The sequence below is a fragment of the Lepus europaeus genome, chromosome 15 (genome assembly GCF_033115175.1).
Source record: "Lepus europaeus isolate LE1 chromosome 15, mLepTim1.pri, whole genome shotgun sequence".
Taxonomy (NCBI): domain Eukaryota; kingdom Metazoa; phylum Chordata; class Mammalia; order Lagomorpha; family Leporidae; genus Lepus; species Lepus europaeus.
The window spans coordinates 63026102-63042369 of NC_084841.1; the positions used below are offsets into that span (position 1 = coordinate 63026102).

At 42.1% G+C, this 16268-nt stretch overlaps 1 pseudogene; it reads right to left on the minus strand.

Moving 5' to 3' along the window:
* Positions 1-8446: 8446 nt before the first annotated feature.
* LOC133774311 (peptidyl-prolyl cis-trans isomerase NIMA-interacting 4-like) lies at positions 8447-8842 on the minus strand (annotated as a pseudogene).
* Between the last annotated feature and the right edge of the window lie 7426 nt (positions 8843-16268).

Consider the following 16268-nt stretch of genomic DNA (forward strand, 5'->3'; position numbering starts at 1 on the left):
TACCCATGGATTACTTAGAAGTTTTATCTAGGAAGAAACTTAAAGTGGAGCAGCACTGATACTGGGTACTCAAAATGAAATTGGAGGAATCTTGTTAAAATAGGCCTCTGGTTGGCCAGCGCCGTGGCTTAACAGGCTAATCCTCCACCTTGCGGCGCCGGCACACCGGGTTCTAGTCCCGGTTAGGACCCCGGATTCTATCCCGGTTGCCCCTCTTCCAGGCCAGCTCTCTGCTATGGCCCGGGAAGGCAGTGGAGGATGGCCCAAGTGCTTGGGCCCTGCACCCACATGGGAGACCAGGAGAAGCACCTGGCTCCTGCCATCGGATCAGCGAGGTGCGCCAGCCGCAGCAGCCATTGGGAGGGTGAACCAACGGCAAAAAGGAAGACCTTCCTCTCTGTCTCTCTCTCACTATCCACTCTGCCTGTCCAAAAAAAAAAAAAAAATAGGCCTCTGGCATGGCTGTAGCTAACCTCTTGAGCTATGTGGTATTTTGCACATACCCACCTGAGTATATGCAGACCTTGTGAACTGGGTGGAACTTCTATTTCTGGAGCTAAATTACTACTCTCTGCAATAATTCATAAAAACACACCCCTGGCCGGTGCCGTGGCTTAACAGGCTAATCCTCCGCCTTGCAGCGCCGGCACCCCGGGTTCTAGTTCTGGTTCGGGCACCGGATTCTATCCCGGTTGCCCCTCTTCCAGGCCAGCTCTCTGCTATGGCCCGGGAAGGCAGTGGAGGATGGACCAAGTGCTTGGGCCCTGCACCCCATGGGAGACCAGGAGAAGCACCTGGCTCCTGGCTTCGGATCAGTGAGATGCGCCGGCCGCAGCGGCCATTGGAGGGTGAACCAACGGCAAAAAGGAAGACCTTCCTCTCTGTCTCTCTCTCTCTCTCTCTCTCTCTCTCACTATCCACTCTGCCTGTCAAAAAAAAAATAAATAAATAAAAATAAATTAAAAAAAAAATCCCTTGCTTCCTGAGAACCCTTTCTTATAACTTGACTTCTGTTCCACTACTCTTAATTCCTGAGAAACCAGAGATTAAATTAGCAGTATTTCATTCTGGATTGTAAAACCAATGATTTTATAAAACTTCAGAGCATGTTTTCAAGGTTGCTTGAATTTCATGCAATCCTAATAAGCCCAAATAAACATAATTTTTCTTTGGTCTCAAGTAATTTGATTTTATCTTGGTCAGCAGTTTGTTTTCCATGGCAATGAGTTTGAGATTTTTGTGAGTATGTCTTTATTATTGAGTTGTAGCAAAATCCAAATGCAAACCACTTGTTAAGTAAACTTTAATTGTAGTAATTTCCTATATATCCTTTTAATTGTTTCTTCATTGGTTGCATCTATATTGAGCACATACAAATTTAAGGTTGGTGTATTTTGTGTTGCTCTTGTTATTGTCTACTTTGTTCCTTAATATGTAGTTCTTTCATTTTGATTAGAATGTGTTAAGTAAAATATTTTTCCAAACTTTGACTCAAAAATCTTCTCTGTTCTTAAAAACAGTGTTCATCTCTGGTAAGTCACATAGTGTTTTTCTATTATTATCCAGTCCGAATACCTGAGCATTATTGAAGCATTTAGTCCATTTATACTTAAAGTCGTATCTAATACAATTTGAGCCTATCTATCATCTTACTCATTTTCTATTTTTCCAATTTGCTTATTTTTCTCCAATGCTTGATTTATTTTGGTTGAATTGTATATATGCATTATTCCTTATTTTCTTCTTTCTATGTTCTGTCACACTGTGTTCTTATACCTTCTATTAACTATATCCACAGATATTCTAAAACATATCCTTGATTTATATACTCTAATACAAGTTATTATATTTACCACTTTGTAGTACTATTAATCCCTTCTATTATTGCCATTCATTTTAGCCCTATATATAAAGTATTCCTCATAGACATACAATTGCCATTTTTCAGTCAATATTTACATCTATTCAACTATGTCATTGATGCTGATATTCATACTATATATATCTCCATTTATTTATCATCTGTTCATCCTCTATCTCTTTTAGTGCTTTTTACTCCCTCCTGTATTTCTTTTATTCTGACTGTTATAACTCCTTCTGGCTATTGAATTCTACTTTCCTTTTACTATAGACTTACTGGAGAAAATTGCTCTCAGTCTAGGTCTGAAAATTATTCTGGTTACTTTGAAGGATCTTTCTGCAAAGTGTAAGTTCTAGTTTGGTAGTTATTTTCATTCAGCACTTTACCATCTGGCTTCACTGTATTTGTAAAGAAGTTAGAAAATTATTTTGTTTTCTTTGAAGGTAATGTGACTGATTTTTGCGGTGCTTCTGAGACTATTTTCTTTTTCTTCAGTTTTTTTTTTTTACCAGATTAATAAATTCTTGAATACTTATGTCAATGAATTTTGAAAAGTTTTAATCGTTATATTTTCAAATATTACTTTTCTCTTGGCTCCTTTTTAAGGTTTCTCATACAAATATATTACATAACACATATATTACATAACACATATATGCATACACACATACACATATACATATCATTCTTAAAGTTATAATTCATATGTCTTTTGTCCTCTGCTCTGTTCTTTCCCTTTCTGCTGTCATTTTGAGTGTTTTCTGTTGACTTGCTTTGAAGAAACCAATTATTCAATAACCTGGTAAAACCATCCAATTAATTTTAGTATCGGCCGGCGCCGTGGCTCAACAGGCTAATCCTCCGCCTTGCGGCGCCGGCACATCGGGTTCTAGTCCCGGTCGGGGCGCCGGATTCTGTCCCGGTTGCCCCTCTTCCAGGCCAGCTCTCTGCTATGGCCCGGGAGTGCAGTGGAGGATGGCCCAAGTGCTTGTGCCCTGCACCCCATGGGAGACCAGGAGAAGCACCTGGCTCCTGCCATTGGATCAGCGCGGTGCGCAGGCCACAGCGCACTGGCCACAGCAGCCATTGGAGGGTGAACCAACGGCAAAGGAAGACCTTTCTCTCTCACTGTCCACTCTGCCTGTCAAAAAAAAAATACATAAATAAAAATAAAATAATTTTAGTATCAAATATTGTATTTTTCTTAGTTCTTCAGTTGATATTTTTAAAGATTTATTTATGTGAGAGGCAGAGTTACAGAGAGAAAGAGACAGAGAGATCTTCCATCATCCACTGGTTCACTTCCCAGATGGCTGCAATGGCTGGAGCTGCGCCAACCTGTACCAGGAGCCAGGAGCTTCTTCTGGGTCTCCCACAGGGGTACAGGGGCCCAAGCACTTGGGCCATCTTCTGATGCTTTCCCAGGTACATTAGCGGGGAACTGGATCAGAAGAGGAGCACCAGGGACTTGAACCAGCATCCATATGGGATGCCGGCGATGCAGACAGTGCTTCACCCACTACACCACAGTGCCGGCCCCTTCATTTGATTTTTATAAATATCCTTTCAGCCATTTGGTACCTTCATGTAATCTATTTCATACATTAATTCTTTATTTTAAATACTTCCTTCTAATTTTATCTAGATTTTCTATGAGTTGACATCAGTTTTTTAATTATTTTTAATATTATCTTACTTCTTTCACTGGTCTACATATATATCAGATATAATGAGTAAAAGAACCACAGAAATTCTAGGTCTTTTTTTACCTTTCACTACACAGCACTCTCTCCCTATTTAAGTGAATACAGTGAAAGGATGAGTTAAAAAGTAATGTTGGATAAGACTCCATTTTTTTTTTGACAGGCAGAGTGGACAGAGAGAGAGAGAGACAGAGAGAAAGGTCTTCCTTTTGCCGCTGGTTCATGTGTAGTATTCAGGCCATTTCTGATTTCACATTCTTAAGGGCAGAAGTCTCCTAGATTTTTCCTTGGGACACTGAGAGGACTATGTCTACTAAGTGTCTGAAAAGAAATTTTCTACCTTTGCAAATCTCAATGTCTCCAGCCCCCCAGCAATGTGTTTAATTGCTGTTCTTGAATGCTGGCTCCCTTATTGGCACGTTTTACTTTCTAAGCACTGAGAAATTGTATCTTTGACTCTGTATTTTAGCTTTTAGCCTAGCTCTGCTGCAGCACCAACAAATGTCCCTGGAGGCAAATAAGTGTTGAGTCTCCTCAGGTGTCTAACTCACCACATCGGCCCACCTGCCACAGCTGGAGTTCTGCTGGTCTCTCTTGACCCAGCAGGATCCTATTGCTCCAGCAAGGCTAGTCCTCAGGTCACATCCAAGATTGACAGATGACTAGAAGTAGTCAGCTTATTTCTCCCTTCTCTGGAAGTGTGACTCATCTCATCCTTGTTACACCCATAGCTCTTTCTTATGCTCAGAAATGTGAATTTTGGGGGCTGGCATTGTGGCATAGTAGGTTAAGCTTCTACCTGGGGTGCTAGCATCCCATATGGGCACCAGTTCATGTCCCAGATGCTCCTCTTCCAATCCAGCTCTCTGCTATACCCTGGGAAAGCACTTGAGAATGGCCCAAGTGCTTGGGCCTCTGTACCCATGAGGAAGACCTGGAAGAAGCTCCTGGCTCCTGACTTCAGATCGGCACAGCTCCAGCCATTGCAGCCATTTGGGGAGTGAACCATCAGATGGAAGACTTTTCTCTGTCTCTCCAGCTCTGCCTGTAACTCTACATCTCAACTAAATAGGTAAAAATATTGAATAAAAAAAGAAATATTAATTTTATTATTTTATGTACATGATTATAACTGTTGTAGAGCGAGCATTACTCTACCAGCACTCACTGTATCTACTCAGAAGCAGAAGTTTATTGCACCCTACCTCAGGGCAGAAAAACCCAAGTGAAGACTCTTTGGGTTGCAAGTGGCAAGCAACCCAGCATAAACTAAGGAAAAAACGAATTTATTGTTTCACTTAATGGAAAATTCTGTGTGTAAGGGTGGCTTCCACCAAAGACAATCTAGAAACGAAAAGACAGAAGAACTTCATTGTCCCTAATTCATTTATGTACCCATTCCTATCTCAGTCATCATCCAAACTGAATGAAGTGAACATGGACTCATGATTCCTCAGATCAAAACTTCCATCATGTTACTAGAGGAAAAAATGAGCAGGTTGTGGACAGCAATACCAAGATGGGTGACATCTCCAGCCATCAGTCATATCCTTGTCTTCATACCTGATATGGCTCCTACCAGCCACTTTAAGTACTGAAATGCAATTTTTTGTCTTATGTTAAGATAAAGCTTTGTTCTTGATATTCTTTTGGGAGGGATACAGATCACAAAACTCATTCTGTCTTTCAAATGGGTACTTAGTAAACACTTGCGGCACGTTTGGTATTGGGTAGGTTACCGGAAGGCATTGCATGCTGCAGATCAGCAGCTGGAGACGGATGCATTTCTCAGGTTTCAGCTCTGACCATGTGCTACAGCAGCTACCAGAAGAAAGCCCTTTACATTAAGCCATGGGCTATTGTTAGAAATTTTATACAGTATTCATTTGAAGCCAAGCTAAATGAGAAGAGGAGTGAGGGTGCCTGGCTGGTCCCTGAGCCGTTTCACTGATGTGCAGCGTGGGTTTGGCAGGATCTCATTTGCTGTGACACCACACATCCCATTTTCCACCTTCCAGGCAGGTGATTATGGGAAGACTTCAGTGCTGCTCTCCAAGAGACTAGATTGGGGGCTGAGCGGAGCTGTGACCGACAGGCAGCCCCATTTCCTCCCAACTACTTGATGTGTCCCTCCCAACAAAAGAAATGGTTTTGAATCCTTTTTTTCATCCTGCTCGCTGCCAGAAACCTCATAAAAGAGTCCACACTTTGAGCTTGAGCTTGAAACTCAGAACTGACTTACACAATCAGCTGGAAGATTGGAATTGGGCCGACTGTGTCACATCCAGCAGGTGTGCAGCTCTCACAGTGGCTGTGTTGATTAAAGGCATCTGAACATAGGGAGACCCAAGGAGTGAATAAATTAGAGCAAATGCAAAGTGTGATGATAAAGAGCATCATTACTAGAGCAGAATCTTCACTCTGCTGCCGAATGGCCTCATGCCTCAGACTTAAAATTTGTATCAGAGAGCTGTTGTGATTAATTGGAATAATGCATGGGAGGTGCTTGACACGATGCCGGGCATAACCAGCAAAAATAGTTATTATTGATATTTTTATTGACATGTGCGGGAAACTTCAGAAATAACACCACCAACTATTTATCACCATGGCAATGAGCGGTTGTGGCCACACCTAACTGCAGAGAAGGCTTCAGGGTTAGTCTGCTTTAAATGTGCCCACAATTTTTTTCCTGTGCATTAAAATGTCTAGCTACATTGTTTTGAATGTCTGAGGACCGTAAGGCAGTGGTCATCATTCAAAGTTAATCCCATAAATTGTGACAGAGGACACATCAAGCGTACTTTCCTGAAGAATATCTGTATGGCATGGGGATCATGTAAATGCCTTAGACTGCAAAGTGTAAACTCGTATAGCTGGTGTTTATTCGCAAAAATAATTATAGTTATGTGGAATGGCTTGTATTTTACTTATATATTTACTATGTAACTGTTTTAATCCACAGCATCCCAGTTTGAAAGCAGTTAGTATATAAGTTGTGCCCATTTCTTGTTCCCCAATTTTGACTTCTCTCCTCTTTTCTGTTTTGAATTTTATCTCTAGAAATATGCTTTCCACCTAGTTATCATGCATATTTATGCACTGGTGCTTTATTTGAAACATCGAAGTTGTGCCAGACCTTCTGCTTATAACCAAAGAATACAGACCCTGACCAAACTCCAGTAGAAGGAAAAGTTAAAAAATAAAATTAGAGGAGCTATGCTGTGGCATAGTGAGTAAAGCCGCCACCTGAAGTGCTGGCATCCCACATGTGTCCTAGCTGCTCTACTTCTGATCCAGCTTTGGGCTATGGACTGGGAAAGCAGAAGATGGCCCAAGTCCTTGGGCCCCTGTACCCATGTGGGAGACCAGACAAAGCTCCTGGTTCCTGGCTCCTGGCTTCAGATCAGCTTAGCTCTGGCCGTTGCGGCCAATTAGGTAGTGAACCAGTGGATGGAAGACCCCTGTTTCTCTCTCTGCCTCTCCTTCTCTCTGTGTAACTCTGACTTTAAAATAAATAAATCTTAGAAAGAAAGAAAGAAAGAAAGAAAGAAAGAAAGAAAGAAAGAAAGAAAGAAAAAGAAAGATGGCCAGTTCTGTGTCTCAATGGGTTAACACTCTGGCCTGAAGCGCTGGCATCCCATATGGGCGCCAGCTCAAGACCTGGCTGCTCCTCTTCCCATCCAGCTCTCTGCTATGGCCTGGGAAAGCAGTGGAAGATGGCCCAAGACCTTGGGCCCCTGCACCCACGTGGGAGACCCGGAAGAAGCTCCTGGCTCCTGGCTTCGGATCGGTGCAGTTCCGGTCGTTGTGGCCAACTGGGGAGTGAGCCAGCAAATGGAAGACCTCTCTCTCTCTGCCTCTCCTCTCTCTGTGTAACTCTTTCAAATAAATAAATAAATCTTTTTTTAAAAAAAGAAAATAGAATTAGAATGCTTTTTTTTTTTTTTTTTTTGACAGGCAGAGTGGACAGTGAGAGAGACAGAGAGAAAGGTCTTCCTTTTTGCCGTTAGTTCACCCTCCAATGGCCGCCGCGGTAACGCGCTGATCCTATGGCAGGAGCCAGGTGCTTCTCCTGGTCGCCCATGGGGTGCAGGGCCCAAGGACTTGGGCCAATGATAGACATGTGCAGAGAGCAGGGGAAAGTAATACAGTCTGGCTCTTAAAGGATGGATGAGAGTCAGGGAGACCGACCAACGATGGGGTTTTAGCATGAACAAAAGTGCAGAGGCAAAAAATGATTTAGCGCAGCAGGAAACTCACAGCTGTTTAATGTTCATAACTGGCAAGAGAGAGACTGGAAAATTAGACAAGGGAAAAGTAGTGAAAGGCCTTTCGTCCACTTTAAGGGCTTTGGGAGTGGGGGCGGGGGCAATGAAGGTGTTTGAACCAAGACATGACGAGGTCAGGTTTCCAGGATTAGATGAGTACAGCTGGAGGAGGGCATTCAAGCCTAAGCAGCCAGCTTAAGAACAGTTATGAACCTGTTCCAATGATCCATGCTGGGAACCTAGAGCCCACATATAGGCAGTGGTTGTTGAGGGAGAGCAGACTAGGCAAGATGTGTCTTGCAGAGGTGAGGAATGGATTGTGGTGCAGTGGTTTAAGCCACTGCTTGGGAAGCCTGCATCCCATATCCCAGTGCCAGTGACTGTGGGCTACTCTATTATGACCCAATTCTCTGCTAATAAGCCTAAGACATAGGGGATGATGGCTCAAGAACTCGAGTTATTGCCACCTATGTCAGAGACCTGGATGGAGTTTCCAATTCCTGGCTTCAGCCTGGCCTAGCCCCATATCTTGGAGCCATTTGGATAGTGAACTCTTCTCTGCCTTTCAAATAAACAAATATATCTCTTTTTTTAACTTTATTCATATGATTTTATTTTCTCCCTTCAACCATAATGATATGATACCCAAATTTTGTCTTAATTGGTGGGTCTGTGAACACAGGCTTATCCATCCCATTTACAGGCAAGGCAAATGGTACTTCTTGAAACGGTTCCACCATGGACCACCTGGTCATCCAACCTGTCTTTATCTTCGCTATATTATGCAGCCACTTCACTGAATTTCATTCTAGACTTCAACTTCTCCATGGTTTCCATGATTTCTCCATGCTTTTGACACAGAATGTGCCTGACCTTTACTGCATTGCTACCACCTTTAGGACCCTGAGCCTTTTTGCCCGCATTGTCTCTCCCAGAACTGCTCCTCTGTTCACCCCTTTTCCAGAACCACTTTTTCCTTTGGATAAAATCTTTGAAATTGATTGCATGTTCAAGTACCAGTAGCTGTACAACAAATATATCTTTAAAAACAAGATGAGGGGCTGACGCTGTGGCGCACTGGGTAAGCTGCCGCCTGTGGTGCCAGCATCCCATATGGGCGCCGGCTTGAGTCCTGGCTGCTCCACTTCCAATCCAGCTCTCTGCTATGGCCTGGGAAAGAACCTATGGTTCTTGGTTCCTTGCGCCTATGTGGGAGACCCAGAAGAAGCCCTTGGCTCTTGGCTTCGAATCAGCACAGCTCCAGCAATTGCGGCCAAATAGGGAGTGAACCAGCAGATGGAAAACCTCTCTCTCTCTCTCTTTCCTTCTCTCTCTCTCTTCTCTCTGTGTAACTCTGACTTCCGAATAAGTAAATCTTAAAAAAAAAGGTGAAACCAAATTTTTCCAGAGCTTGGGACAGCACTGTGGCATAGTGGGTAAAGCCACTGCCTGCAGCACCAGCATCCCATATGTGCACTAAGTCAAGTCTCAACCACTCCACTTCCTATCCAGCTCCCTGCTAATGCACCTGGGAAAGCAGTGGAAGATTACACTCACATAGGAGACCCAGAACAAGCTCCCGGCTTCTGACTGACCCAGCTCTGGTCGTTGCGACTATTTGGGGAGTGAACCAGTGGATGGAAACTTTCTCTCTCCCTCTCTTCCCCCCACCGCCCAATTTCTCTCTGCAACTCTGCCTTACAAATAAATAAATCTTTAAAAAATTTCAAAAAGTAACATTAAAAAATAAAAATGAGATAAAGATCAAGTACAAAAAATTGGACATCGATACATCTATATAATACGGATTCCATATCCAAAGGTCATTACATTATCCTAGCTTCACATTTTACACAGATACCCAATCCCCAGAAAGTTTCCAGGCCTCCATCCCATCACCCTTGTGTTCTGGGACAGATGTGATGGGACAGTGCAGCTCGCCCTGGAGACTTCCTTCACGGCCTCGTTTTCTCCTCACGAGCATCAGGCCCTAGATTGTGAGGTCTACCCTATGCATCTCTCCCAGCCTCTACAACTAATGGTGGGGCTCCAGACTCTGAACCCTCCAATGAGAAAGCTCCTGTTTTAATCTGCTTGAAAACACCTTTCCTACAAAGTAGGTTGTTCTTCATCTTTATGTTTACTTCCAGCATCTGCCCTGGCACCTTTATTCCAAGTAGATTTGCTTAGACTTCCAACTAGAGATCTACTTTCAACACTGACAAACATTTTTATTCTGTAACGTTTGAAAGAAGTATAGCAAATGGGAGGGAAATTAAGGAATCCCCATAGGTAACAATTTTCACCAGATCTTTAAAACAAGGCCAGCCAACTATGACCCACTCCCTGTTGAAGCAAAGTTTGATGGGAATCAGCCAGGCCCATTCATTCAGGTCTGTCTGTAATTTCTTACATGCTACAGAAGCACAGTTGAGCACTTGTAATGGAGAACATGTGGCTTAGAGCCCTATGACATTTGCCACATGACCCTTTGTAGATACACTTGTGTTGACCCCTTTCCTAAAATATTATCAAGTCTGATATTTCTTGGAGTCATATTATTCTGTAGCAATGTCCATATGCTTCAAGTCTTTGGAACTTTATCCAGTTCCCTCCCTTTCTTGATACTTGACAACCTTATAGTCTACTTCCTATGTGAAAATGGTCTGCAGCATCACCAATGCCTCCTTGGTCTCTCCAGCCCATTCCAATGACAATCTGATATTCTATTAATAAATTCTACATATATTTCTATAATTTCTTTACATATATGATACCATTTTTTAAAGATTTATTTATGTATTTTGAAAGAGTTACAGAGGAAGAGGGAGAGACAGACAGAGAGAGATGTTCCATCTGCTGATTCACTCCCCAGATGACTGCAATGGTCAACTTTGGACTAGGCCAAAGCCAGGAGCCAAGAGCTTCATCCTGGTCTCCCACGTGGGTGGCAGAGGTCCAAACACTTGGGCTACTGCTCGTTGTTTTTATTAGGCCATTAGCATGGAACTAGATTGGAAGTGGAGCAACCAGGACAGAAACTGGTGCCCACATGGGATACCAGAGTTGCATGATACAGCATTACCTGTTATGCCACAATGCCAGCCCCATATCAATTTTTAAGATTTTCAGTATAAGACACTGAATTAGGTCTAAATGAAATGGTACAATTCATTTATCTTCTTTGTTCTGTTCAAAAGCGACATGTCAGTAGAGCCAGAGACAACCATAAGAGAGGAAGACAAAGTGAAATGCTTCATATTCACACAAATGGGATTAGATCAATTAGAGAGCTTGCACAAAGCAAAGGAAATGATAACATAGAGAAGAGACAAGCTAGTGAGTAGGAAAAAAATTTTGCATGCCATACGTCTTATAGAGGCCAATTCTCAAAATATATAGGAACACAGACAACAGCAAGAAAACAAAAACCCAATTAAAATTTTGGCAAGGAACATGAATAGACATTTCTTAGAAGAAGGTATACAGATGGCCAACAGGTATATGGAAAATGCTCAGCATCACTAATCATAAGAGAAATGCAAATCTAAACCACAATGAGATATTGCCTCTGTTACAGATTCAAGAGAAATGGGATCCCCAAAGCACATGCAGCTGTTTGAACTTTGAAGTCTTAATGTTAAGGGTCTGTGGACTAAGGGTGGAGACTTGTCGGAGATTTCAAGGTTGCAGGATGTTCAGGCAGCAGCATGGATGTTACTGGCAGTTACAGTCAGAAGCAAAAGGGAGCCGAGCAGGTAGATTTGAAAAATCTGCAGCCTAGTGGTAGGGGCTAGGAGCGGGATAGCAAAAAAATCGCTTTGTTCAGGAAAATGTGGCAGAGAAACTGCTTGCTATAGAGATTATTTCAAGTACAAGGGATCCATGTGCTAAAGGTGAAGATAATGGGCGAAAGATCCTGTGGGCATTTCAGAGCTGCTCTTCACATCATAGGACCATCAGAGGCGTAGAAGTACAGATTTGTTTCAAAGATCTTCCAGGGCAGGATCCTTTCATGAAGGAGCGCCTACTGGTGGCCAACTTTGGCATTGTCCACCTCCCCCTGGTTTTGCAGAAAGCTGTCATGGTAACTTTCATTGCAATTTCCAAGGAAAGCCTGGGAGGCAAAGCAGAACTGTGCTTCAAGCCTGGAGCCCTTGGATGGAGCAATTCATAGTGAAGTTATGAGAGAGCAGCTGCAGGGGAAACTCCAAAAAGTACAGCTGCCAGCTACATGAGACATCTGCCAGAGAAAGCTGCAGGCATTGTCGGAGACCAGCGTAGGAAAGCCATAGACCTCAGCAGGCAGCCTCAGAGAGCAGCCATGTGAGCCAAGACCAACAGAGCTGTGCAGGCATGGAGGCCTCCACCTAGATTTCAAAGGATGCTTTGGATTAACTGGGGGTCCGTGCAGAGCCTGGTCCAGGGAGGAGTCACTGCAAGCAGTCCCCATCATGATAATGCCTAGTGAAGCTGCAGAGAAGAGACCACAACCTTTGAGAACTAAAGTGTGGACTGTAATCAGCAAAGCTATAGTGTAGATGCTGGCCAAGGTGGTGGGAACCCAGTCCCCAACACCTTGTGCTCAGGATGCTGGGCATGGAACTTAAAGACTCAATGTTCACCCTACTATTTTCAGTGTTGCTTTGGCCCTATTACTCCTCTCTGTTTCCTTGTCTACCCTGTTTGGAATTGAAATGTATACTCTGTGTCTGTCCCACTATTGTATCTTGGAAGTAACTTGGTTTTGATTATACAGGTAACAGCTAAGAGATCTTGCCCTGAGTCTCAAGTAAGACTATGAACTATGGACTTTTAAATTAATGATGAAGTTAGTTAATACTTTAGGACTTCTGGGATGCTTGAATGCTAGACTTGAAAATAACATGAGTATTGGGGAGCCAGGGAAAGAATGGTGTGAATTACAGGGAAATTGGCATTGATGAGGATGTGAAAAAAGGGAATATTTGCACAGTTTTGATTGTAAATTAATAGAGCCAAATGAAAAATAGTATGGAGGTGACCCAAAAAGTTAAAAACAGAACTACCAAATAATCTGGAAATCATAACACTGGGTATGTACCCAAAAGGTATAAAACCAGTATGTCAAACAAATATCTGTGTTCCCATGTTCATTTCAACTTTATTCACAATAGTGAAGATATGTGTTCACAAATGGGTAAAAGAATAAAGACAATGTTGCATATATGTACAGTGGAGCATTATTCAGTCTTGAAAAAGAAGCAACTCTTAGGGCTGGCATTGTGGCAAAATGGATAAGGCTGCTACCTGCAACACCAGCATCCCATATGGGTGTCAGTTGGTTTTTCAGCTGCTCTACTTCTGATCCAGCTCCCTGGTAATGGCCTGGGAAAAGCAACAGGAGAGGGCCCAAATGTTTGTATCCCTACCACCCATGTAGGAGATCTGAGTGACGCTCTTTGCTCCTGACTTTGGCCTGGCCATTGCGGCCATCTGGGAAGTGAACCAATGAAAGGAAAATTTCTCTCTCCCTCTGACTCTCCTTCTCCCTCTGTAATTCTGACTTTGAAAATAAATAATTTCTTTTTTAAAAAAGGAACCCTAACATTTATGAAAACATGTATGAAACTGATGGATATTGAATAAGCCAGGCACAGAGGACAAATACTACATGAGCTCGCTCACTAATGTAACTGTGAGATATTTCTACATCTCCTATTGAGGAATGTCTGTTCAAGCCCTTTGTCACTTCTTAATTGTGTTCATTGTTTCCTAGCTATTGAAGTAAGTTCCTTATTTATCTTTGACACTAACCACTTATCAGATGCTATCATTTGCAAAGTTTTATCCCATTCTGTGAGTTGTCTCTTTACTCTGTTGATTGTTTTCTTTGCTGTGCAGAAACTTTTAAGTTAACATAGTCCCATTTGCCCATTTGCGTTTCTGTTGCCTGTGTTTTGGGGTCATATCCAAAAAAAAATTATTGCCCAGACCAGTGTCAAAGAGCTCCCCCCCACCGTTTCCTTCTAGCAGTTTTACAATTTCAAATCTCACATTGAAGTCATTAATTCATTCTAAGTTGATTTTTCATATGGGATAAAATGAGGATCTAATTTTATTCTTGTGCATGTGCGGATTCAGTTTTCCTAACATCATTTATTGAAGAAATGTTCCTTTGCTTATGGTACATTCTTGGTATCTTTGTCAAAAATCAATTTGCCTTAAGTTCATGGTGTTTTTTCTGGCTTGTCTATTCTGTTCCATTGATCTATGTGTTTGTTTTTAATGCCAGTACCATGCTCTTTGATATGTATAACTTTGTAGTAAATTTTAAAGCCAGTTAGACTGATGCTTCTGGCTTTGCTGTTTTTGTTCAAGATTACTTTGGCTTGATCACAACCAAACTTTCTAGTCTTAGTATTTGGCCTCAACAACAGTGGAATCAGGAGAGCAGGGGTAGAGAAGGGAAGATCTTAAGGCAGTGGCATTTTGTTTGCTTTTCAATGCCCATTGCCTCGCTCCCATGAGAGAGGGAACAGTGTCTTTCTTGTTTACTTTATGTGCCCCCCCCCAACACTGGCTCCTAGATGGATGGCATTTGTGAATATTCGTGGAAGAATGAAATAAATGTCACAGGGAAGCAGAGGCTCCTGCTGGCAGGAAGGGTAAGAAATGAGCACTGAGCCCTCACCAGCGGCTGTTCCTCTGACCCCATAGTCAAAGATTAATATGGGAGACGACTAGACCAGGAAGACAGATTACTGAAGGCAAGAGAAGGTGTGAAATGTAGCCAAGAAGCAAAAATCAGGGGATGACATTCTGGGAAAAGTGGCCCTGAAGCAATCCTGATACGTTAGCATTTTTCTAATTTCAGATACTCTCTATAATAGCACTAGCCAAATAGATCAGAGTCACAGATACTATCTTTCAGTTCAAGTAAATAAGTATCATTTATTCCTAATTTGTTTGCTAATGTTTCCATTATGTTTGGTAGTCAATTATGTTACCAATAACTTATTTTGCAGTTATTAATTCCACATAGCCTATCAAGAACAAATTTTATGAGTGAGATGTAATCTGCCATGCATGGAGAAATCTTTAAAAAAATAATTAAATAGCACCCTGCTCCTGCTCCTCTTCCAAAGGACCTCCACATGAAAGATAGAGATGTTCAGAATGACCAGTAAGGCAACACAATGAGTGCTAATCACGGCAGGGAAGAAAGGCTGTTGGGGAACCAAGGAAGGGATAACTATCTTCCCAAGCACAGGAGACATCCATGTTGACGTTGGAAATAGCTGCTGTAGCTGAGCTTTGAAGTTGGAATGTGCCAAAGAGTGAAGAGGTGAAATACGTGTTAAGAATACAAGGGAAAGGGTGAGTCAAAACACATTTTGGAAATAGTGAGTAATTTTAGTGCTTTGAATATGGAATATTTTGGGCAGCAGAAGTGATTGAGATAGGGAAGATGCTGGGGCCAGATTAGTGAAGATTTACTTGACATAAGCATTAGGAAGCCAACAGAGAGATTTTAAGGAAAGAGGTTTTGTGCCAGATCTAGTTTGCTTGATCTCAGAAAGCTAAACGTTTCAACCATTGGCTCTGTGATTTCTGTGTTTCTGTCTGTGTTTCTAGTTTCTTCTGTAGGACATCATATTAGTTACCTCTCTCCTATGATTGTCATGAGGTCTAAGTCAATTAATAGATATAAAGTACTTAGAACAGTGCTATAATGTTCATAAGTGAGCATCTGATTTGTGGTCCATTGTTGAGGCATGCCTGGAAGCTCTCCCACTTACTCACTCTGAGGGCATCCAGCATAGCGTACCGATAGAATATATGCTTTGCCATTAAGTGCTGTTGCTGTCAAGATCCTGTGCCAAAGTGAGGGTTGTGACAGACCCCACCTCTCCAGCTTTGTTGGCTACACATAGATCAGGGTGCCAGGAACCCAGTGTGTGAAATGACAAATTATAGCCAGAACCAGGCATTATCACTCATGCCAAACTAAAGAGAAAGCTATCTGGAAATTTCCACAAAGTGAATCTTTTCTTTGTTACCTAAACCAACATTATTTTGTGCGGTGTTTTTCTGCCTTCAGGATTTCCTTCCTTTTGAAAGGCACATTGTATTTATTATAATTTTTTAAAAAAAGCTTTCTCTTCTGATATTTTTCAACATGCAGTTCTCTCTCTCATCTCTCTCAATGCTCTGAATGTTGAAGTACTAGGGATTGTAAGCAGAGCAAATTGAATTCCTTCAGAATGTGAAATCAGACCTTTATTCCCCCCTACATTATATTGATATGTGATGTGGTTTTCCATTTTTATGAGCACCAATAAGGCAACAAGAAACTATCAATGTTCAATATGCTAAATGCCAGTTCTAGGAATTAACTGCCCAGAGGCTAACTTGGAAGTAACTTTCTTTGTTCACCTACTACAACTCCTT